A 23,375-nucleotide genomic window follows, 5' to 3' on the forward strand; every position below is an offset into this window, starting at 1 on the left:
GGGTCCGGCCGTCCGGGGGGCGCGGGGCGCGGGGCGCGGCTCAGGCTGTGCCGGGAGGGCCGCGCGGAGGCCGGGCCGCCCCGGGACCCATGCCCCGCCGGGAGCTGCCGCCGCCCCGCCCCCGCCCGCCCGCCCGCCGGTGCCTCCGCCGCCGCGTCCGCAGGGCGACTGGGCGCTCAGCCGCGGCGCGCACACCTGGCGGCCGACCCCGCGCGCGGGCACAGCGGACCGGCGGGGCGGGCCGGAGCCCGGGGAGGCGGGGCGGGGCGGGGGAGGAGGGAGGAGGGAGCAGGGAGGAGGGGGGAGCAGGGAGGGGGCGGTCAGTGGCTGCGCGCCAGCCGCCTCCACGCGGCACCACCCCGCCCTCCCCGCCCCTGCGCCCTCCCCGCCCCGCCCCGAGCGCGCCCCCCTCCCCTCCCCTCCCCTCTCCGCCCCTCCCCTCCGCACCCCGCGGGGCCGCCCGGAGGGACCCGGCTCCAGCCCCCGCGCAGCCCTGCCCCCGCGCGCCGTCTCCGCAGACCCCCGCCCCCCCTCACCCGGCTCTGGGCCAGGAGCTGCACCGCGCTGGGTCCGCGGCCCGGGGAGGGGTGGGGGGCGGGGGCGGGGCCGCAGTGCCCGAGCGCCCGGCGAGCAGGTGCGGGTGGGGAGCGCACGAGCGGGCCGTGAGCGACGGCAGGGGCGGGGCGGGGCGGGGGGGGGGGCTGCGCCTCGGTCGCGGGCCCTGCGTCCCCGGGGGTCCCGGGCGGGGGCGGGAGGCCGCTGCGCAGCCCACGCCCCGCCCCTGCATCCCGTCCCCGCAGCCTGCACCACCCCAGCCTCCCGGAGCCCTGGGCGGGGAGGGGGGGGCGGGGGGGGAGCAGCGTGACCCCCACGGACCGGCCGCGTGTGGCTCCAGCGGGCACCGGGCTGCAGGGGCGAGTCCCGCCTCGCTGGGGTCTCTCGTGCGTCCTGCCCCGTGGGAGCCCCCGACTGCGGGTTTGGGTTCTGGGTCGCTAACTTCCAGGCTCTAACCTCGGGGCCCAGTCCTGGGCAGGGGCGAGGGAGGGCGAGGCGGAGCGCCTGCTTTCCTTGCTTCACCAGAGTTTCCCCGGAGCTGGGAGTCGGAGACCCAGAGGGCAGGCACCTCCCGGCTGCCGCCCCGCTCCCTCAGGCCCTTCCCAAGCCTTGCCCCTCCAGCGGGATGCCCCTGGACACTGAGCCCTCCGCCCTGCCTGGCCCCGCTCTCCGCACCCCCGGCTGTGACCCAGGAGTCATTGCCACCCCCCAGGCCGCTGCTGCTCGGCTCGGGAGCCCTTGTGTGCCGAGGTCTGTGGCTGGGAAGGGACGGGCGTGCAGGGACTTCCTCTCCTACAGTTCCCCTGCGGGACTCCAACCCGAGGAGGCAGCTGCCAGCTGCCTGTCCTTCATCCCCCCAGGACCCGCTTTCCCTTAGAAATCCTACCTCGGTTGCCGAAAGGAAGACCCCGCGGGCCCCACTGCTGTCCTCGGCTTCTGAAGGGAGGGGGCAGGCTTGCGCTGTGCTGCGGAGGCTCAGGCCCTTGATGGGATTCTAGGAAAGCGGATTCCCGGGCGCCGACGGCAGGCGGGGCTCTGGTGGCCAGAGCTAGCCCGCTGGGGGACGGCAGGTGCTGCTCTGAGACCAGACCCAAGCCCCAAGCAGACACGAATGGCCGCCGTCGGGGATACGCAGCCGGAGGGCTACAGTGTGGCTCCCCCAGAGACCTGAGTGTTCCGACCCTGCAGCACCCGGTGGGGCCACGGGTATTGGTGTTACCGTCAAGGAGGGTCACAGCCGTCCTTTCACCTGCTCTTCGGGTACAATCAAGCCACCCTTTCGCTCCTCTGCAGCGGCTGACAAGGCCCAGCCGGCCGCCCTCTCTGCCACTCCACCGCGCGGTGCTCCCTTCCCTGCTCTCTCTCTGGCCGCCCGGCTTCCTTCCTCCAGCGCACCACGCCGTGCTCCCGCCCCAGGGCCTTTGCCCCAGCCGCGTCATCTGCCTGGGATGCTCCTTCCCCGTACCTGGCTCACCAAGCGTCCTGTTCCTCTGCTTTTAGCTCAGCAGCCGCCCTCTCAACGAGCCCCCTGGGCCGTCTGCAGGCCCCGGTCCCCAGCACTCCCTCGCCCGCTCTCCTCTTCCTCCTTTCCTTGGTGCTGACCGCCCTCCAGCAGAGGCTCCGTGACGTCCTCATCTATCCGTATCTACCGCGCTTCTCTTCTCGTCCGTGGCCTGCAGTCTCTACGAGGCTGGGCTCCTCTGCTGGTTTGTTCACGAGGCTCCCCCGGCGCCTACACCGGGTCTGGCACAGAGTAAACCCGATAAGTACTGGGGGGACGAGCGAGCGCTCACCTGACCCGTCACTGCCCTGCGGGGGTGGAGGCCGATTTCACTGCACCTTCGAGTTGCTGTGGCTGAAGCTCAGAGCTCCGGGGTCCCCGGGCCGCGAGCTGGTGAGCGGCAGAGCCCTGCGGCCCAGCTCTGTCTTTGTCTGGGGCCCAAATTCTGAACAAAACACTCAAATGTTTGCGCTCCGGGTGCGGCTCTGGTCCCTGCACCCCGAGTGCATGTGAAGAGCAGCGCCCCTCTGTTGGTTGGGGTGGACGGGACCCTCCCTGCGGCATCCTCACGGCTGGTTGGGGGGCGCCTGTCGTTCTGATGCTCAGTCCCCCGTCGCCAACACGAGGGCAGCAGGTGCGCCTTTGGGCCCCGTGTCTCTGACCCCAGCTGGGCCAGGCCCCGCTCAGCTCAGCACGTGCCGCGGCCAGGAGTGTTAGTTGTGGCTGGAAGGGGCCGGAAGGGGCACTTTGTCTCCCCCCAATCCCGCAGGGGAGCTGGTGCCTTCTGGCTGCGTCTTGAGTCGCGTCGGGCGGCTCTAAACAGGCGCGTGGGACGGAGCACGTGTGTGGGTTCTCCTGTTCTCAGAAGGAAACGTCTCTCTGTGGACGCAGTCACCCCGCTCACCCCTGCCGCTGTCCCTTGGGCTCCCACAAAGATGCCCCGTTGGGAGGACACGTTGGTCGCGTGAAGTGAGGCTGGTTGCCCACTGACGGACTTTTGAGAGCATTTCGGAGCCGCTGCGGCCCCAGTCCTGACCGTTCATCCGTAGGCAGGGATAGACGTCCTTCGGGCTGCAGGGATTTTCCTTCCGTCTCTCCATTCACGGGCCCCGAGATGCCTGCAGGGTCACTGTGAACAGGGACTGCGGGTGGACGGCCTGTGGCGTGGCCACTAGGCCCTCGGTGTCCCTGAGCCACCCTCCCCGGCCGGCGCTGCCCGTGCTCCTTGTGCCGGGGACCGAGTCGCTGGCCTCTCAGAGGCACTTCAATTTGAAGGGACTGCCCAGCTTTCCCGAAGGCCCCTTCCGTGACAGCCCTAAGTGAATGTCTTTCCTGGAACTCGCTTTCAAAATTTATTTTAACGCTCAGGTCCTCTCGGAGTTTTGGTTTCCGTGTTCTTGCCTCGGCCGACCTTTCCTGTCTTCCCCGTAGCGCGTGGTACAGCAGCATTGATTCGGGGTAATGTATTTTGATTTTAAGATGCAGCCCATCCATAAACTTTGCTATCAATAATCCCGGCGCACTCTGCGTACCCGACAGCCTGAAGGAAAACGTTAGATTTATGGGGGCCTGTGTTTTTGGCCAGTTGAGTCATTCCCTGGGCTTCGCCGTCAGGGGATAAAGGCCTGAGGCCTGGGGACCACCCGGGGCCACACGAGGTCAGCTCCTGCAGATGCAGGGGGCGCGGGGTGGCCCTTGCCGTGCCCTGGACGGTGAGGAGGAGCCGATGACTGGCTCCCTTGGGGGGGTGACATGGAGGAGGTTCCTGTTGTCCTCTTCCCTTCCCGGAGGATGGCAGCGGGGCTCCAGCCGCTGCATCACGTGCAGACAGGAGGGTCCTCCGGCCACCGGGGAGGCAGGCGGGCCCCGGCCCTGCCCCTGCCCCTGTCCGCGCGCTCCCAGAAGCAGGCCTGGCTTTTGCAGCCCCGGGTCTGGCCTGTCGGTGCTGTGCTGGTGTCACTGCGCTGGGTGCCCTGCGCCTGGGGCTGTTTGTTTGCTTCACAGACAGGATTGATTGGGCTTGCGGGTTGCCTGGAGGGACGCAAGGAGGGGGGCAACTCCAGGCAGAGCCTGCTTCACCTCAAGGCCTATCTGGCCCACCTGCCTGAGAGCCCTGTCTCGGTTGAGCCGGCTCGTACCGGCAGGCGTGGACTCCGTGGCGTGCTGCTCGCGGGGGAGTCCGTAGCCTCCTGCCTGCAGGGAACCTGCATTTCAGCCCAGAAGAGGGCAGAGATACACCTGCAACGAAGAAATCAACCCTAAGGCTGATGCTCTCAGCTGCGTGCAACATGCAACTCGCCGCCCACACGCGCACGTGCACCTACACGCCCCTCGGCGCACGCTTACCTGGAGGGAGCCCCGGGGGACAGAGGAGGACCCGACGTGGTCAGCCGGGCGGAGACAGGGAGAGGCAGACGGCCTGGCCAGGGTGGAGGCCCGGGGTCGGCGAGCTGGGCGGCTGGAGGGCAGCAGGCGGCCGGGGCTCCTAAGTGGAGCGTGCGCGGTGGGGCTGGCAGGACGGGGCCGGCCGGGGCGTGTGTGGCCTTCCAGCCACCTGGGCCTTTGTGTGCCCGGAGCAGTGGCACTCAGACATGGACAGGACAGCGCCCCGGTCCTGGCCTTGCAGCTTAGTGAGGTCAAGTCGGGTGCGGGTCCCGGGCAACTTCAGGGAGCTGGGGGGCTGGGTCCCCTCCGGTCCAACCCCTGAATGTGTGGCCCTTTGGCTCTGGCCTGCGAGAGGAACTTGACCGGCCGGGTCAGTGGCCCGAGGTTAGGATGCGTCAGGATCCCAGAGCCTGTGCAGGGGGGAGACCCGGGGCCCCGGGGAGCTGGGGAGGGCCAGCAGCAGAGCCCGTGGATGGCGGCGTGAGGTAGGGCTGGGAGCAGGGGCGGGAGCCCTGGGGGGACAGGCGGGGAGCCGGCAGCAGCGGAGGGTGCCTGCGCCCTGTCTGGACTCCGAGAGGGGCCTGTGCCGAGCGCCCCCGTCCCCGCTCTTCCCCCCGCTCTCGAGAGCTGCTGACGACCAACAGCGCGCTGGGCGCGGGGGCTTCAGGGTGAGCCCCTCGTTGCCCAGGTCTAGGGGCACCTTCCCCACCCCTCCCCGCGCCGTGGCGCCCCGGAGCTGCCTTGGCCCCCGAGGTCTGCCTGGAAAAGCCCCCGAGCCTCCGTGCCCCAGCTGACGATGGGATTTCGGTTCTGGCCCCCGCGGCTCTGTCCCCGGCGCCTCCGTGAACCCGCCCACGGGCGCTGGGCCGGCCTGGGCAGGAGGGTCTGGGTGCTGCCCGGGCGGCCTGGAGCTGGGGGTCCCCCGTGGGCCTCATTACAGCCCGTCCGCGTGGCGTTCGTGGGATCGTGTGCCAAAGTAAATCTTACAGACCCGTGATGACTTTGTTTTTAGATTTTTAATATTCTCCATACGCTTGGGGTTTTGTCTCCCACCAGATCTATTAGTTTAATTTAGCAGAGGACGGACCGTACACTTAGCCAAAAATTGCTTTGACGTTATGGGGAATTAAGAGGCCGGGGCCACACGGATCTGCGCAGACCGATGGGTCTGAGATAAGACCCTGTTATTTGCTCCTGTGCCTGCTTCACCTCGGTGGCGAGGCGGGCGATCAGGCCAGGGGTTGGCCCCGGGCTCGGGGTCGGGGTCTGGCTCCCGCGCTCCCTCCAGACCATGGTGAGGCTGCTGTGGGACAGTCCCAGGGCGGATGCAGCCTCGTGCACCCTGGGGATCCCTGGCCCGGGCGTGGTGTGGGAAGCCTGGCAGGTGTTGACCCCGCTCCCCCTCCGGGCACCTCGACCCCTGTGCTGCAGCTCCCGGGGCTCGTGTCCGCGAGCTGGTCCGTGCACTGTCGTGGGGAGACCCATGCGATGACTATGGGCAGAGTCCCCGGCGTTTCTGGGCCCCGGGAGCAGCTCAGGACGTGCCGCTCAGGCTGAGGGGACCCCAGGCCTCTTTCCACGCCTGGCTCAGTGCTGCTTCCCGTGGCGGCTCCGGGGGCGGGGGCACAGGCACCCTGGGGCCGCGTCTGGGCCCCGCCAGCGGTTAGTGGCGTCTGCCCTGGGTGGGGCGGAGGGGCGGGGGACTGGCTGCCTCCAGGGAAGCCCCCTGGGTGCCCGGAGCGGGAGCGCCTCTTCCCCACCTTCCGGTCGGGGCCGCAGGTCTGCGCCTGCCCTTGGCCGGCTTGGGCGTGAGCCCCGCGACCCTCCTGGTGGAGCCTTCCCGCGCGGGGCTACCTGCAGGGACAGCGCGCTGGCCTGGACCCTCTGGACCCCGGGCGCCTCCCGCCTGTGCCGCCGGCGGCTTTCTCAGAGGCCCGTCCGTCCGTCCGTCCTGCTTCTGTCCAGATCGGTGGCTGCTCCCCGACCCGGGCCACCGCGGGAAAAGTCAAGGGTCAGAGGAACACGTGGCGGCGGCTGCGGGTTTGGCCTCGATGACTTCAGGGTGGCTGCGTGTCCGGTCTGGGGGCTCGGGGGTCGCTCATCGCCCTCGCTCGGCGCACCCGGGCGGATGCAGGGGCCGGGAGGGCCAGGACCCCGGGGAAGGGGCTCCCACAGCGGCCTGAGCACGCTGCCCCCCCCCAACCCCGCTGACCCAGCCCGGGAGCACCCGCCCCCCCGCCCCCGGCAGCGCCGTGACCTTCACGCGGACTTGCCCCCTTGTCCCTCCTGCCGGTGGACTGGCAGCTGCCAGAGCCGCTGTGTGTGAAATGTCAGCGGTTTAATATCAATTCTGGAGGTTTTATTGCCTTTTTCCCCCCGTGTTCCGGTGGGATTTTGATCCAATCAAGGCCGATGCCGAGTGACGGTGGATTTGTGTTCCCGTCCCAAGTTGACAAAAGGTCACCCTGCCTGGGAGCGGGGGCTGACTCCTGTCCCGTCCCGGCCGGGGCCCTGCGGCGTCGCCTCCCAGGGGGCCGGGGGCCGGGGGCGGGGGGCGGGGGCGGCCCCTGCTTCCCCTGGGCGCCGGGGCTTAAACCTGGGCGGTCGCCAGCCACAAAATGCCCTGGTTTTGCTTGCAAAGTGTCTTTGATGCTCCAGACCTAAATTAATTTTTCACAGTAATGTTTCAAAATGTCATTTTTCCCTTTGCAACAACAAAAGCGCGCCGCAGAGTAGGGTGCTCTCGTGGGAAGCGGCGTGAGGCAGGGCAGGGCCCAGGCCCCCGCTGCGCTGGTGCCCAGTCCTCCTCGGTCTGGCTCGGCGCCCTGCTGTCCCCAGACAGCAGGACACCCCGTCCTGCTCGTGTCGGCCGGGGAGCTGGCACGGGTGGCGGACGGCTGGGACGGTGTGGGTCACGCCTTGGGCTTGCCCTGCGGCACGTTGAGGGGTGGTACCCGGAGCTGCGACCCGGCCCCGCAAGCCCCCCGAGGCCCCGGTGGAGGGCCAGCCCGACAGACGAGCCGCGGCTCCCTGCTGCGTCCTCGCGGGCCTGCCCCACGGGCTCCGCGGTGCCACGGGTGCCGAGGCAGGAGGGACGCGGTGGGGCTGCTGGGACCGCAGCTGGGCGGCCTCGGGGAGGCCACGCGGCCCAGCTGAGCGGAGGCAGGGGTGGGCGGCGCCCGAGCGCAGGGCGACAGACGGGCGGACGGTGCCTGTGTGGAGACAGGCACAGCGCCCCGCGAGCAGCCCTGCCCACGCCGCACCCTCACTGGGCCTCGCCGGGCGTCTCCGCACACGTGCAGGGGGGGGGGGTGTGCACACGTGAGTGCACAGGTGTACCTGCGTGCAGACGGCCTGCCTCTCCGGGTGCACGCGGGCGCCCGTGCACGGCCAGCATGCATGGGTGTGAATGGGGCGCACCTGCCCAGCGTGTGCGTGGGGGGCGTGAGCGTGGGGGGCTGGTGAGCGGTGCAGGAAGGCAGGGGCCAAGCCCGCAGGCAGCGAGCAGGAGGCAGGAGACCAGCTCTGCCCCCACCCCCTCCCGGCTTCTCCTCGCCCCCATCCCTCTCTCTCCTCCTGCCCCTTCCTCCTCCTCCTCCTCTGTTCCACGCTGCTCATCGCCCTGGGATGGCAAACCCCCGCTGGCCCCTGCCCTGGTGCCCTTGGCCAGTCCCCGTCGTCCTGGCTGCTCCGGGAGGCCGAGGGGCTGGGGGTCCGGGCAGGCCCTGTCCACATGCCCCGTACAGCCCCCCATGTGTGCGCCCCATATGCCTGCCTTGACCATGTGCCCCGTCTGCTTGCCCCGTCCACGTGCCCTGTCTACCTTCCCCCGTCCACCCTCCCCCATCCACCTGCCCTGTCCACCCTCCCCCGTCCATCGTGCCCCTTCTACCCTGTCCTATCCGCCTGCCCCGTCCACCTGCCCCATCCACCTGCCCTGTCCGCCAACCCCATCCACATCTGCCCATCCACCTACCCCATCTGCCCTTCCCCATCCACCCCGCCCCGTCCACCCTGCCCCGTCCACCCCATGCCTCGAGTGCTTCCCATCCCCGTGTGGCCCGCGTGGCGGGGGCTGCGGTCCCATGTCTCTCTCCTAGGCCTCTGGGGCCCAGGTGGATGTGCCAGGCGTGAGGGGCAGTGAGGGGTGCTGGGCAGCAGCGGGACGGGCCCCCCTGCTCTCCTGCCCCACCCATGTGGACCCGGGCTCGGGGCTCCAGGTGATCCAGCTTCCACGCAGGGTCTAATTTTTCCATGTTGGTCCCACCAGGAGGATAAACCTGTGGGGTCTGTGGGCTATGCCCTGGCCCCCAGGGCCCGTCCGCCGTGTGGGTGGAGCACACCCGGGTCCCCAGGCCTCGTTCCTCGCCAGCCCCAGCTGCACCCCTGCCCCCAGCCAGAGCCCCACGGGGCCCTCTCCCTCTCCCCCGCAGGCCTCTGCTGGAAGCCTGGGTGACCCGGCCGGAGACGGGGCCTGCGGGGACCCGTGAGCCTCGGCGCTCCTGTGACGTGTGGCACCTGCGGGTGGGGAGGCCGGTCACACGCGGGAGGAGGAGCCGGCCCACGGGTCCTGCAGCGCCTGCCCGGTCCTCTCGCCCCGGCTGCGGAGGGTGAGGGCCAGTCCCGGGCCTTCCTGCACAGGCGGAGGCCCCCACCTGCCTCCCTGCGCCCCCCGAGGCAGGTCTGGCCCTGTCGGCGTTGTCCGCGGCCCCTCAGCCTGGCCAGCGCCCCGTTCCTTCACCGCAGCGGCCCCGGAGAGGTCCCTCGGGGTGCCGATGTTCTCAAGCCGGAGGGACCCCTTGACCCTCGGTGCACCCGGCTCGCGTGGGCGCGCTCTTGCCCCTTCCTGCCCCCCGCTCCCCGCGGGCTGGCTGCCTCTGCGCAGCTGCTGGGCGTTGCCGTCTTTGATGCCAGGGCGTGGGCTCTCCCCCCGGCTCCAGACGGGGGTCCTCGGGATGTGTGGCGTCCGCGGGGACGGCGCACAGGAACCTGCCAGCCGGGCCCTGAGAACCTGGCGGTCACGTCCGCCTAGTGACCGGCCTGCCCTCCGGTAGCCCGCCCGGACAGATCCCAGCGCCTTCCGCCCCCTTCGCACCCACGGACGGGGCGCTTGTGATCCGACCCTCGGGCTCTCTCAGGTCATCCGTTCCCTTCACCTCGGCTGCCACCCTGTCCTGCCCGGCCACCTGGGTGACGCCACGGTGTTGAGTTGCCGGCGCTCTGCGCTGGGGCTGGCTCTCGCAGGGCCTCCGCCCATCCTGAGACGCGGTGACCGTCGAGGCCGGGGTGCCCGGCCAGGCCCGTCAGGGCCCCCGTGTAGCCGTCACTGCCGTGTCCTGTGCGTCCGCTGAGCGCGCAGCTGAGGGTAACCTGCCGTAGAGTCTCCTGGAGCCAACGGGCCGAAGGCACCAGTGCCCTGACGCCCTGGACGCGGCTCCGGGGTCGCTCCCGTCCTGCAGGTACAGTCTGAGCTCTGCGGCACGACAGCGGGACGGGCGCGCGGTGGAGCCGGGCCAGCCCCCCAGGACCCCCCACCCGGGCGCCCCTGGGCTCTCCCGGCTTCCTCTCCGATCCAGGGATTTCCCCTCGTAGCAGCTCAAGTGGGGGGGGGGGGGGCTGTGTAGACGCAGCTACTGGGTGACTCAGTGCAGACTCTAGTGAGCAACTGGGTAATTATTTCCAAAAATATTGACTTGTAATGTGAAGAAAGCTCTTCTCCATGCCACCCGTCAGCAGAAAATTGCCTTTGGTATTAACATTTCATCAACCGCATAATGTGAATTGATGTAAATGCATAATTAGATATAATAGCCTGGGAAAATTCACTCTTATTTATAAAATTGGGCTTGTTAAATTAGAGCGGGAGCTAACGATTTCCATCTCGCTCTTGAAACAGGTCGGAGGCCTGCACCGGCCTCACGTTGCCACAGCCCCGTGTCGGGGGCGCCTGGGTGTACCCACGGCCCCGCAGGGGGACCCGGGACAGGCCCCTGGGAGGAGGCGTGGGCGCCACGTGTCCGAAAGGCGGCTCCTTCGGGTCACAAACGTGGTGGTCAACAGGCAAGGAGGCCGCTCCCCGAGGACGGTTTCCTCCGTCAGCCCTCGTTCCTCTAGGAGGATGGGGACCCCCCGCCCTGCACCCCCTGAGCCACCCGAGTCGGGGATGTCGTGGGCGGTGGGGAAGGTGCCGCACATGCAGGTGCCTCCAGTGTGCTCGCCGGGCGCCGAGGGCTCGCGGGGGCGGCGAGAAGAGTCGCCTCACTGTCCCGTCGCCCGTGATAGTCTTTCCTTCTTGGCCAAGCCCTCCGTACGCCTCTCGCCCCCGACGCCGGACCCCGTGCCGGGTGTCGGGCCCCCAGAGACGGAGAAGATGAGACTTCTGATGGTTTGGAGCTCAGCACTTCGGTGGCAGGGCAGGCATTTGGATGCATCCTCGCGTTGGTGGCAAGTGACAGAGAATGAATTCACAGGGCCTGGCGCAGACAAGAAAGACGTCTACGGATGCCCGGGAATCATGTGGAGGTCAGGCAGGGCTCGATCCAGGGGCTCGATGAATGGATCTGGGCACCTGTTGTCTCGGCTTCTCTCCAGGTGCTCATGCACGTCGGCCTCCTTTTCTCCCCTCACACCGCAGCCCCCCGCCCCCCCCGAGGGGACCTTCATAGGGAAGAGCTGTTTTAAGATAACCCCCCGCCCTGATGCCCTCCCCTTACGGGGTCTGCGGACCGACGCACAGGGCCCGGGCTGGACGTGACGTCGTGTCACAGTGAGGGGCCCGGCCAGGGTCACCAGGAAGGTGTCCGCATGGCGGGGCTGCCCTGGACCCTCTGGGGAGAAGCCCGAGCTGATGCACAGAAAGATAATCTTGTGACGTCTGTCACGCCCTGGGTCGGCCTGGACACTGGAGCACCCCTGCCCCTCGCTTCCGCCTGCGGTCCCCTCCTGGTCTGTTTGGACGCTGCAGGTCCCAGCCTGCTGTCGGGGACGGCCTGGTCCCTCCCCGCTCCTCGCTCAGCGGCCCTGGCTCCCTCCTCGACGCGCCCCTCAGGACGCTCCCTGCTTCCAGCCCCGGGGCCCACTGCCTGACCCTGTCCCGTAGCAGCAGCCGTGCCCTCCTGGGTCGGGGGACCCCCCTCCCCGGCCCCTGTGCTCTGCCGCCGACCCCTGAAAGGCCTGGTATGCAGGCAGGTGGGGCAGACCGTCCTCCGTCCTCAGCCAGGCCTGGAACCTGCAGGGAGGCCAGGGGACAGGCCTGCCCGGGGCTGCCCGGGGAGCGGGCGTGTGCGTGGGGGGGGCACCGGCGTCGAGACGGATTTCTCATTTCTCAGGAACAAGGTGAACAGTGAGTGATGAGCCCCGGGACGTGGAGGCGTAAACGGGGGCCTGCCGTGTTCTCGGAGGGGGACTGTGGAGGCCCCCATTCTGTGACGGGGCAGGGGGTGGGAGGCCTGTGCTCGCCGCCCCCCGTGGAAGTGGTTGCCCCGTGCCCCGTGCCCCCGGGCCTGCTGGTCCACCTGCGAGGGTCCTGCAGCAGCGCCACGCGGACCCTCCTGCGTCCTCTCGGCGCCAGGAGCTCAGCCTTCTGGGAACCGTGCGGGGATCCAGGGAAAGCGCTGCAGGTCCCCTCCGTGCAGAGGACAGCAGCAGAGGGGGACGGGGAAGGGCCTGCAGGGCTCGGCGCAGAGCCGGCCACGCCTCGCAAGTGCCTGCAGGAGCCCGAGCCGCCCTCCCCGTCGCCCACCTGGCCCGCTCCCGCCCCCGGCACGGAGGGGACCCTGGCCACGGAGGGGACCCCGGGCAGGGGTGTTGTGCGCCCTGCCCAGGCCTCCCCTGGCCCCTGTCTTCCTCCTCCTCCTCCCCTCCCCGGGGACACAGGTCCCCTTTTCATGTGGGAAGAAAGCTGCCCGCTTGTCTGCAGGAACAGCTGGGCCTTGTCCCCTCAGCTGTGGCTGAGCCCCGTCGCGGCTGCACAATTCCGGCTGTGTCCCGGGGAGCCAGGGGCCAGCGGAAGCGCCTTGGCCCCGGCCCAGGAGCCGCGGGGGGCACGGCCAGGGCTGGAGGCGCAGGGAGAGGGGGGCCCGTGGCTGGGGGCGTCTGTGTTCTCCCGCAGCCCCTCCTGGGGCCCGCGCGGGGCAGCTGAGGACCTGCTCCTTCCTCGCTGGGGCGGCAGATGAAAGCAGCCTCGGGGTCGCCCCCTTGGGCCCCTCCTCTGAGCTCAAGGCGCCCCCGGGCTGGGAGCTGCTCTGCGGGGCAGAAAGGAGGAGAGCGGCGGGAGACCGCGGGGTCGGGGCGGCTTCCCTGCCCGGCTGTCCCGGGGACACTTGCTCCTGGCCCAGGGGCTGGACGGCAGACGCCCCCGGACCCCGCCACTGGCCTGCCATGAGCCCCCGTGCGGGCAGGACCCCCCGGTGGCCCCAGCTGCTCCTGCACCCGCGCTCCGCAAGCACCGCCTCACCCCCTCCGAGGGCAGCAGGCGCTGGTCGTGTCCCCGCGGTGCAGCCGGAGAGGCCCGAGGCTCGGGGGCTCAGGTAACGTGCCCGAGGCCCCAGGTCTTTGTCCCTCGGGAGCCTGGGCTCCGAACCAACAGGCTGCCCGGCTGCCCGCGCTCGCTCCGGCTGCCGCTTCTGTTTGTTCAGACGACAGCCCCGCACCGCGTCCCCACCCGCGCTTACTCTCGGGCTTAATTCCACGAGGGGAGCCGGTACTGACGTGCGCCCACGAGGGGAGAGACCAGAGTCTGGAGCCGAGCGCTGCACAGAGCGTCTGACGACAGGGGTGACACCCGGGCCTGGTGGGCCGGGGAAGGCTGCGCGGAGGACCTGCCATGGGAGGACAAGAGGGGGACAAGCTCCGTCCCAGGAGCCGGAGGAAGCGGGCTGGGCAGCCAGGCGGTGGGCAAGGCCCCGGGCGGCGGGGGGCGGGCGTGGAGGGGAGCACAGGGCCCTCCCGGGAACCAGGGCGCGCCACCCCGAGGCACCAGGCTCCCTTTCTGGGCGTTGGGTCCACAGCGAGCCCCTGCTGTCCAGGGACCGAAGTGACAGGTGAGTCTCGGCGACAGGCTCCCCCATCGTCCAGGGACGGCCGTGGGCCGGGGCGCCCGGAGAGCAGAGCCCGTCTGTGGAGGGGGTGGGTCCTCGGTGGCCGGGGCGGGACGAGGCCCCGGGGGCGTCCTAGGGGAGCTGCGCTGGGAGTCGGGCTGCTGGGCCGGCCTTCGGGGAGGAGCAGGCTCTGGAGTCCGGGAGCGGGGGGGGGGGCTGTAGGGCTGTAGTGGCCAGGTGGGGGGGGGGTCCCGGAGTGGACTCCGAGCGCCCGAGCGTGGCACCGGGTGGGGCCACGGACCTTCGGGTGGCTCGGCCCGAGCTTGGCCCCACGCGCCCGCTGCCTGGTAGGGTGCGTCGCGCGATGGATGCCCTCCTGGCCCCGGGGGAGCGGAGGGGAGCCTGCTTGAGTTCAGAAGGGACCCGGTTAGGAACCGATGTCTTTTCTAGCGATTAACAGGCGGTTGGGGCACAACGGGGCTTGTTTTTAAGGGAGCCCACGGCCCGCCGGTCGCTGCTGTCATCGCAGTGTCTCGCGTCAGAGCCGCCGTCACGTGGCTGCGGGGAGTCCCCGTCCTCCGCTTGGCTCCCAGGCCGGTTCGGGTCCTGCGCTTCCCCAGACCGTGGTTCCTCGCGTGGGGGCCCAGAGCGCCCGACGTTCCGAGTTCCAACCTCGGGTCCGGCGCGGGAGGCCCGAGCTCGCCCCGCGCGGCCTGGGTCGCCCTTCTCCTCTTCACCATACGAGCCTGGGGGTTGGCTTTTAGGCAAACGGACGTAAACCCCGAGGAAGCCCTTAGCGGCGCGATCCACGATCAGAGTTGTTGAAAATTAAAGTGCTCCGTTCCTGTGTGAGCGCCTGTGCTTTCTCTCTCCGCTGCAATTTCAAAACTAACACGGCTTAGCTCGTTAAAAAAGACTAGTGAGGAACATGGCTTTTCTTTAAAAAAAAAAAAACAAAAAAGTCCCTTTATATTTTGCTGTGATGTGTCTGAATACCGTGCAGTTAGTCGCGACGCGGCCGGGACGACGGTGTGACTCCACTTAACCGGGCGGATGGTTCTGTGCCCTCCTGCCCCGGCACAGGCCCCGCAGGGGTTTACTCCTTCCTGGCACAGGGCCTCATGCCCACGAGGGCCCGGCGGAAACCCAGCGCGGGGCACCCTGCAGCCCTCGGGGCCCCTTGGTCATTCAGAGGGAGGCCAGGGCTGGGCCCCTGGGACCAGGCCCTGGTGGGGTCCCCTGTGTCTGGGCCCTTGGGGCGGCTGTCAGCCCCTGGTGTGGGGGCGGAGGGAGGAGGTGGGACGGGTGGGCTGGGGTGGGCGTGGGCCGGCCACCAGGGGAGGTCCGGGGGCTGGGAGCACAGGGCGGTGGGGACGGGCCCGCAGGGCGATGGTGATGAGGGCGACCCGAGGGCTGGCCCGGGTGCCCCTCACCCCGTGTCTCCTGCGCACACACCTGCTGCTGTGGGGCCTGTGTCAGGGCCTTGGGGGAGGGCAGGCTGCGCTCCTGTGGCCCACGGAGGCCATAGCAGGGGGGCTGCTGGCAGGGCTCAGGGGGCCTCAACGAGGGTGGGAGTGTCCGTGCTCAGGGCACCCAGACGTCCTGCTGCGGGCCCTCGAGGCTCCCTGCATGGCCGACCCGTGGGCACGGCTGTACTGCCGCAGGGAGGCGGGGAGCCCCTGGCGCTGGGGTGTCTACAGGGAGGGGGGAGGGAGGAGGGGCCCGGGGAGCCTCCCCCAGCACACCTGCTGCCCTAGGTCCCCGAGGCCCCCAGGTCCCCCCAGCATGTCAGCTGCCCCAGGTCCCCAATTCCCATCCCCTGCACGCCCGCTGCCCCAGGTCTCCGAGGCCCCCCAGCCCACCCGCCGCCCCAGGTCCCCGAGGTCCCCCCAGCACACCCGCTGCCCCAGGTCCCGAGCCCCCCCGCAGCCTGCCCACTGCCCAGGTCCCAAGCCCCCCCCCAGCCTGCCCGCTGCCCCAGGTCCCCAAGGCCCCCAGGTCCCCCCATCCTGCCTGCCGCCCGAGGTCCCCGAGCCCCCCCAGCCCGCGTCAGCCGCCTGCCCACCTCTCAGAGGCTGTGGTCTCCGCGCTCCTGGCGGCCGCCCTCTCCGTCCCCACCTGGCTGGGGCCCCTGCAGGCTACGGGGCCTTGGCTTGTCCCCGGGTCCACGCGGCTCAGGGAGGGCGTCCCCCCCACCATCCCGCCCAGGCGCGCTGCTGTGAGTCGCTCGCGCGTGGTTGCAGGCTTGAAAGAGAAGAGCGCTCCACGCGGCCGGTCGCATGTCGCATCCCCGGGGTGCCGCCGTCCTCACTCCTCTCCACCGCGAGGGCACCTCCGCCCTTGTCCCCGCAGTCGGCTGGCGGCGGCCCTCCGCGGTCCTGAACCTCCAGTGTCTCCGGGGGTCGGCCGGCCTGGGTCGGCCCCTGCTCCTCCGCCCGCCCCGGTCTCGCAGGACCAACGTGGAGCGCCTGAAAACATACGAGACAGCTTGATCGGGGGCCTCGCCACACGCTTGACGACGCGCGACAGCTGCAGCCGTTGTGAAGAAGGCACCGCTTGTCCCGCGCTGGGAGGACTCGGAGGACGCCGCGCTGTCCCCGTGTCCCCGTGTCCCCGTGTGACCTTCCTGCCTCTCCTTGCCCCTGATGTTTTGACACCTGGTGTTTCAGTAGCTTCAGCACGAGAGGCGACACCTGACCCGCGTCTATGCAGCGGTGCCCGGGCCGGAGCGGGCCGGAGCCGCAGGGAGGCTCTGTGACCCGGTGCGAGCCACTTCCCCTGCCTGGGCCTCGGGTGCCGCGTGGCTGAGCTGGGCTGCGTGATCCCTTTCCTCCCTATATCCCCGGGGCCTGGACGTCTGATTTATTTAATTTTTTAAAAAAGGATTTTATTTATTTATTCATGAGACACATGACCCAGTGCCTCAGCGGCAGCAGCCTTGGGCCTGAGCACGCGCAGTCGGGGGCTTTCCGCCGTGTGCCGACCGCTTTACTGGGCGACGAGTGCTGGGAATAGGATGCACAATGGGACTGAGCCTTGCAGGGAAACATCTGTAGGACACGGGGAATCCCGAATTCCAGCTAAAGGGCCTTTGGAGGCTGCTTGCAGGTGCAGGTGATGGAAGACCGCTCTACGCGTGGACGCACAGGGCAACTCTGACTCAGTAACTAAAAGGATTAGGCTTCAGGCATGGCTTGATCCAGGGCTCCAACCCCTCTATTTACACGTGTCGGTCTGCTTTTCTTTGAGGTCAGACCCCCGTGGGATGCTCCTGGCGTCCATAGGTTGTGGCCTGAACCAGCTGAGAAGCCCGGGCAACGAGAGCCGCTGCCATCCCCAGGGCTTGTGGCTAAGGTCTCAGGCGTGAGTGCCATCTACCAACCGGAGTCATGTGTTTGTGTCTGAACGCTTCCTCCCTCCCTCCCCCTCTCCCTCCCTTTTTTTTCTCTTTCTTCCCTTTAAGGATACCAAATTTATTGATTTCATGAAAGACGTGTTCTCATAAACAATTCAAGCAAACGACAGAAGCAGCAAAGGGAAAAAAAGAAAAAGAAAAAAAAGCAAAAACGAAAGGTGTCGGTTGTTCCAGACAAATCTCTAGGGACACCGACGGGCCCATAAATAGAAGCGGTTTGACAAGCATGGGCTTACTCCACACAGCTATTCACGAATAAAATCGTCAAATTGTGCTTTTGGATTTAACAGCAGCAGCAGGAAGGGGACAGGGAAGTGTCCCTCCGAAACGCGTCCCGAGGATCCAAAAAAAAAAAAAAAGATTATGAAAAACAACGTGCGCGGAGAGTCGTTTTAAGGATGTCTTGACTCTCGATGGTCTCCACTGGCTCCAACCGATGCGGTTAGCGGGGTTTGCTTCTTTCTTCAGGACGCTTGTCTGTTCCGCCCGCTACATCGTTCCTCTACCTTGCCCACGTTGGTAATGTGTGGATGCTCTTCTCCCGGCTTTTTTTTTTTTTCCACTTTATTATTTTTATTATTTTTATTTTTATTTATTTTATTTTTTATTTTTTATTTATTTTATATTTTATTTTTTTATTTTTTATTTATTTTATATTTTTATATTTTTTATTTTTTATTTTTATTTTTTTATTTTTTTAATTTATTTTATATTTTTTATTTTTATTTTTTATTTTTTATTTTTTTATTCTTTTAATTTTATTTATTTATTTTAATTTTTAATTTTTAATTTTTTTTATTTCTTAAATTTATTTTATTTATTTATTTTTATTTATTTTTTATTTTTTTCCACTTTACCATATTCAGCGATTGCCATTCTTTTTTCAGCGATTGCCATTCTTTTTTTTTATTTCGAAGGCATTTTTTTTTTTTTTTTTTTTTTTTTTGGTATTTTAATGTTTGGTTTTATTGCAAAATAGCTGTTTTTTCTTTCCGAGGATCATGGTTGTGTGTTGCCTGCGTCCTTCATGCGGCAGATTGCCCGGCTGCCGGGTTTTAGATTCCGAGGGCAGCCGGAGTCATGCAGGTTTTGCCCTCCAGGCTGCCTCCCCGCAGGCTTTGCTTACACTTGATGGGATGAGCACTGGGTGTTATTCTGTATGTTGGTAAATTGAACACCAATAAAAATTATTTTATTAAAAAAAAAAAGAAAGTAAGGACTGAGGACCCCACCCCTGACCTCGCCATTTCCCCCCAAGGCGCTCATGGTGCCAGCTTCCTTCCTTTTCCTTTTGTTACTCTTCGCCTGGGTTCCACGGTCAATTGGACCTTAAAGAAGAGGCGGAGTTCCCTGGGTTCCTTCGTATTCCCAGACCACGTTTTCCCAGAGTCTTTTCACTCCGATGCCCAGGGGCACGGCCCTAACATTTTAGGTTCACACTTTCCCCGCAAGTGTGTGGACATTTCTCTTTCACCCACTGCTTTGAAAACTATCCACGAAAAGACTAAACCGGCCATGACTTCACGCACTTCTCTCCCCTGCCCGGAAAGTCCGTTTCTTTTTCCTCTGTGGATGCGAGATGAATTATTTTCTTCGTTAACCATGGTGTTTCTTGACAGCTATCACTTCAAATAAATAAAATGTTTTAAAAATGCATTTATTCATTCATGAGAGACAGAGAGAGGCAGAGACCCAGGCGGAGGGAGAAGCAGGCTCCATGCAGGGAGCCCGACGCAGGACTCGATCTCAGGACCTGGGGTCACGACCTGGGCCGAAGGCAGATGCTCAACTGCCGAGCCCCCCCGGGCATCCCTCATTTCAAATAATTTGTTCCTAAAGATGCTGGTGCCCTTTGGATGCAAATATGAAGTTCTTCACCTTGAGGAAAATTTCCTGCGTGCCCTGGGACACCAGGGGTCTGCAAGTCGGCCCCTCCCGTGCTGCCGGGAGCCTAACCTAACCCCGAGCCTTCAGCAAGCCCACGGCGCGGCCTCGGGAGGTGCCCGTTGAGGGTGGGCCGCGGTCCCCCTGGACGACGCAGGGGAGTGGGATCCCCCCCCGGGTGGGGGTGGCCTCGGGGCTCTGCAGAGACCTAGAGGAGGGCTCTCCACGGAGGGCGGGAGAGCGGAGCTGGAGTCTGGCTCCGTCCCATCTAGACCTTGGGGGAAGGGATGGCTTCCGCCTTCATCTGTGTCACACGGATGGGGACTCGCGGGGCCCACTCTCCGTGTGCAAAGTGTCGCCAAAGGAGACCGAGCGGAGGTGAGAACCCTCTAACCAGGGTGGACTTGTGGATGCGGGACTTTGGGCTGGTTCCGTCCCCCCTCGGGGCCTCGGTTTCCCCAAGGAGCCTCCGCGGCCAGTGGCTGTCCAGGGGCACTTGCGGCCCGGAGGTCCTGCGCAGGTGGACGGTGGGCGGCCACGGTGAGGGCGGCGGCGGAGCTTACCGTGAACCATTTCCTTTAAGAATAACATTTGCTTTTAAGTAGGTTGTGCTTCCTGCGGCTCGGTCGCCTCCGTCTCTGCTTAGGAAGCAAACCCTTTCCTCAAAGCTAAGCTTCCTCCTAGGCCCACGGGATTAGCGCACACTCCGGATTAATGGTGTCCAAATTAATGCGATTTATCCTCCTGGCTTTCAAAAGCTGTGCTCTGTTTGTGCAGCTACGGTTTTTTTTTTTTTTTATTTTTTATTTTTTTTTAATTTTCTGGACCGAAATTTAGGACACTCGGACCAACGAAAGAGACTTTCCGTCCCCGAGGCTGGTGCTCCCCAGGCTTCAGGAAGGAGAGATGCCGTGCGCCGTGCGGCGCCGCTGGATGCCCTACCCTTGCAGCTGCGTGTGAACCAAACAAAAAGCCGCTGATGAGCCCAAACCACTGAGTCTTTCCTGGTGCGTTTAGCGGGAGCCGGAGGAGAACGCGGCCCACTGAAGGGGTAGGGCCCTCGGTTCAGCCTCCACCGTCTGGGCTCCAGCAGCACCCGGGAGGGCTCCCAGACGCCCCGGCTCCCCCGAGGCGCGTGCACACCCCTGCCCCCCGCAGTCCTCGGGAAACCGCTCCCGCTCGTGGCGCAGTTTAGCTCTAAACGATTACGTCCTTACATCCGTGAGTGTGAGCCTGCGGGGCCCTACTCTAATCACAGCCCACAGGCCCTTCCAGGAGCTTTCGGAGAAAGAATCCGCAGTGAAATAGGGGCTCATCGGGCGCCAGGAGTGTCCCACACTCCCGGGCACCACAGCTGCGTCCACCTTGGAATCCACACGCCGTCTCGCTCTCCTAGGAAGGGGAGCGAAGGGCCCAGTCCCCAGAAGCCACCCCTCGGGGACGGCCCGACGTGGATCTCCAAGCGCCTTCCAGTAGTTTCTGTCCTCCCAGTAACTTTGCTCGGCTCCGAGTCGCTCCATATGCGTTCTTTAAAGGTAGTTTCAGGTGAATGTTGTGATTGATTATATAAAGGTGAGTTATGATCACGTAGGGAAATGTATGGGGCATGTAGGTAACCATCGCCGTGGGCCCAGGGCAGATCGTGGGAGCCTGGAGTGACCCGGGAAGGTCTGCAGGTGGGGACGGAGGGGTCTAGGACCGGACTAGTGGACGGGCTACGTCGTGTCTTTCCTTCTCTCCTCCCACCCCGCTTGCCCTCCTTCCTCATCTCGTCGCATCTTATTTTTCGGGCCTTGTTCATGGATAGAGGTGGAATTTTTCCAGCTGGGCCAAAAGTTCTATAGGGTTTGTTTTTTGACTCGCTTTACGGGGCCAGCGTAATAGTAGGCTTCCTGGCGGGTCCTGGGAGCCCTGATTTCCGGCGTCTGCCCCCCTGGGGTCCGTACGTCGCTGGCGAGACGCCACCATCACACACGCTGAAGCTCCAAGAGGGGCCTCTCCTTCTTCAATCACTCGTGCCTGTGGTCACAGGTGTAAGGACGTCAGCCTGTCCCGCTCGCGAGGCCGTGGCTAGCGTGAGGGTGAGGTGTGCGTGCCGCACGTCGTGTTTTCTCAAAGCCCCTCCTTTTGCACTTTCCGTACGACCTGATTCAGAATTTCTGCCCTTGAGATGCCCGGGGGGGCTCAGCGGTGGAGCGTCTGTCTGCCTTCGGCTCAGGGCGTGACCGCGGGGTCTCGAGATCGAGTCCCGCGTCGGGCTCCCCGCATGGAGCCTGCTTCTCCCTCTGCCTGTGTCTCTGCCCCTCTCTGTGCGTCTCTCATGAATAGATAATTAAATCTCAAAAAAAAAAAAAAAAGGAATTTCTACCCTCATCATGGCCTTTTCCATTCACGGGCATTTGGGGAAAAAAATACAATTTTAATATTCGATCGTTACCGATCACTGGTGTGAATTCACCTGACCATCCTCCTCCTCCTCAGTCCACGTCTCAGTTAACCTGTGTTGCTTCCGCACGGCCATGGGCAGATGGCATTTCCCGTCCTGAAGCTGGAGGCCGCGAGCAGGGCTGGGGATGGGCCAGTCGGGGTCAGGTTTGCCGGGGTCTCGCCGGTCGGATTTACTCGCTGGGTCTTTCTGAACGCGGGTCGCCGGTGTCCATTCACCGGCTCTGGTCTGGCCCTGGCGCTCCAGTGCTCTGCCCGTTTCCCGGTTTACGGAGAAGACAGTTTTCATCCAAGGCCGCGTCCCACGGTGTTTATTCCAACAGACTCTGACATTAAAATGGTCTATGAAAGCATCTATACTGCGTTATTTTGTGCAAACAGCCCTTGTGCAAACAGTGGGAACCCGGACGCCCCTCCTTCGGCTAAGACAGAGGCGGTTCCTTCCTCCGACATTGTCATGCTGCACGTGACCTGCTTTTCTCTAACGTGTTTATTTTATTTATTTATTTTTTGCCTTTTTTCTCTTTTTTTTTTTCCTTTTTTTTTTTCCTAACGTGTTTAGTTGAAAATCCAGTTTGCTGCTTTTATTTCTCGTTCGGCGATGAAATCCACCAAGGCTATTAATTTTCCTCTGTGCGTACTTTTGGATGAACCCCCTAAGCTTTGATACGGGGACGTGAACGCTCCATTTTTGTTCTTTTCTAAATAGCACGCAAGTCTCTGTTTGACCCGAGGGTTTCGTGGGACAGCTTTAAATTCAAAGTTTGGAAAGCTCCAAGGGATTAGGTTTACGTTTTTATTATTCACTTCTGGGCGTGTTGTGTCGTGATGAGAAGATTGTGGCCTGTATAAGTCTACAGCATTTTGGAAATTAGAGGTTCTTGCGGTCAAAGGTATTTATTTTTGTGAGCCTATCACGGGCCCCGGAAGAGTGCGTGTATTTCCTATGGGAAATGGAATTTATTCGTGTGTAGTCAGGTTTTCTTCGTTTTTGTTCATTTTGATTTGTGCTAATATGTTCTGTCCAGGGCTGACCAGCGGCCTGGGTGGACTGGCTGGGACTACGGGTCTGTCCATCCTCCTTCCTTGTTAGAATCTGCAAAGTGGGGCTGGACACCCGTCCTGCTTCCTCGGGGTCGGTGCCCTGGCGGCTGAGGATAGACCTTGGGGGAGGTCTGGATGCCGCTGAGAGGCCGTGGGCGGAGAGGCTGCCTGCACCTGTGCGCGGCGACATCCCGGCCTCGGCCTCCCGGCTCCCGAGCGCTCTCCGAGGAAGGCCTCTTCCTCCCGGGGGTGGGCGGGGAGGGGGGTCGGGCTCTCTGCAGGTTCCCTGAGGCCGGAAGGCCTGTTCCTAGGGCGCAGTGGGGAAGATGGGCTGCAGGGAATTATCCTAGTACATTTTTAACACGCACTTTGTCTTTTTCCTGGTTTTCAAGCCGTTCCCACAAATCTGCCCTGATGCCAGGCTCTGTCCGTGCGCCTCTGCGGGTCACTGTGGCCCACGGTTTATCACAGTCCTTGTTCCGGGCCTTCCTGGAACAGTAAATCCGAGCCGGGACAGAGGTCATTCCCCGCTCTCCCCCGGGAGGCTCGGCAGCACCTGCAGGCTCCTTCCTGCCTGGAAATAAATCTGTGTTTTCCCCGTTTATTGGAGGATCTGATGCTCTGCAAACCGGAGGCCCGGGCGCCCGGAGAGCACGGCTGCCCTGAGCACTCGGCCATGGGTGCTGCGCCCCGGTGGTGGACCAGCCCTCTCCTGCCCCCCGGGGGCTCTGCTCCAGCTCAGAGCGGCTGGTGTCGCGTGTGCAGGTTCTTGCACGGATCTTTTAGGGTTTTCCTTCATCCTCATCCAGCCGAGTAAAGATTCTGGAAACGTTGGCTTTGAGGCTCCTTCTAACAGGATGTTTTTTAAAAATAAAGGGAGTCGAGGAAGTGCCGCACGGCGAGTCTATGCAGCCTCTGGAGTCGACGGGCCTGTGCGGCTGGGGACAGGCTGTGTGACTCTGGGCCAGTCGCTAGGCCATCGGCACCTGGGTTTCCTCGACCCCCAAATCGGGGTCGCGGGCACCGCCTGGGCCCCGGGCTGCCATGATCAACACAAGTGGGGAGCGAGGGGGAGCGTCAAGATGCCGTGGTGGCGGTTGTCACGTAG

The sequence above is a fragment of the Canis lupus genome, chromosome 1, assembly GCF_011100685.1.
Source record: "Canis lupus familiaris isolate Mischka breed German Shepherd chromosome 1, alternate assembly UU_Cfam_GSD_1.0, whole genome shotgun sequence".
In the NCBI taxonomy this organism is placed as follows: domain Eukaryota; kingdom Metazoa; phylum Chordata; class Mammalia; order Carnivora; family Canidae; genus Canis; species Canis lupus.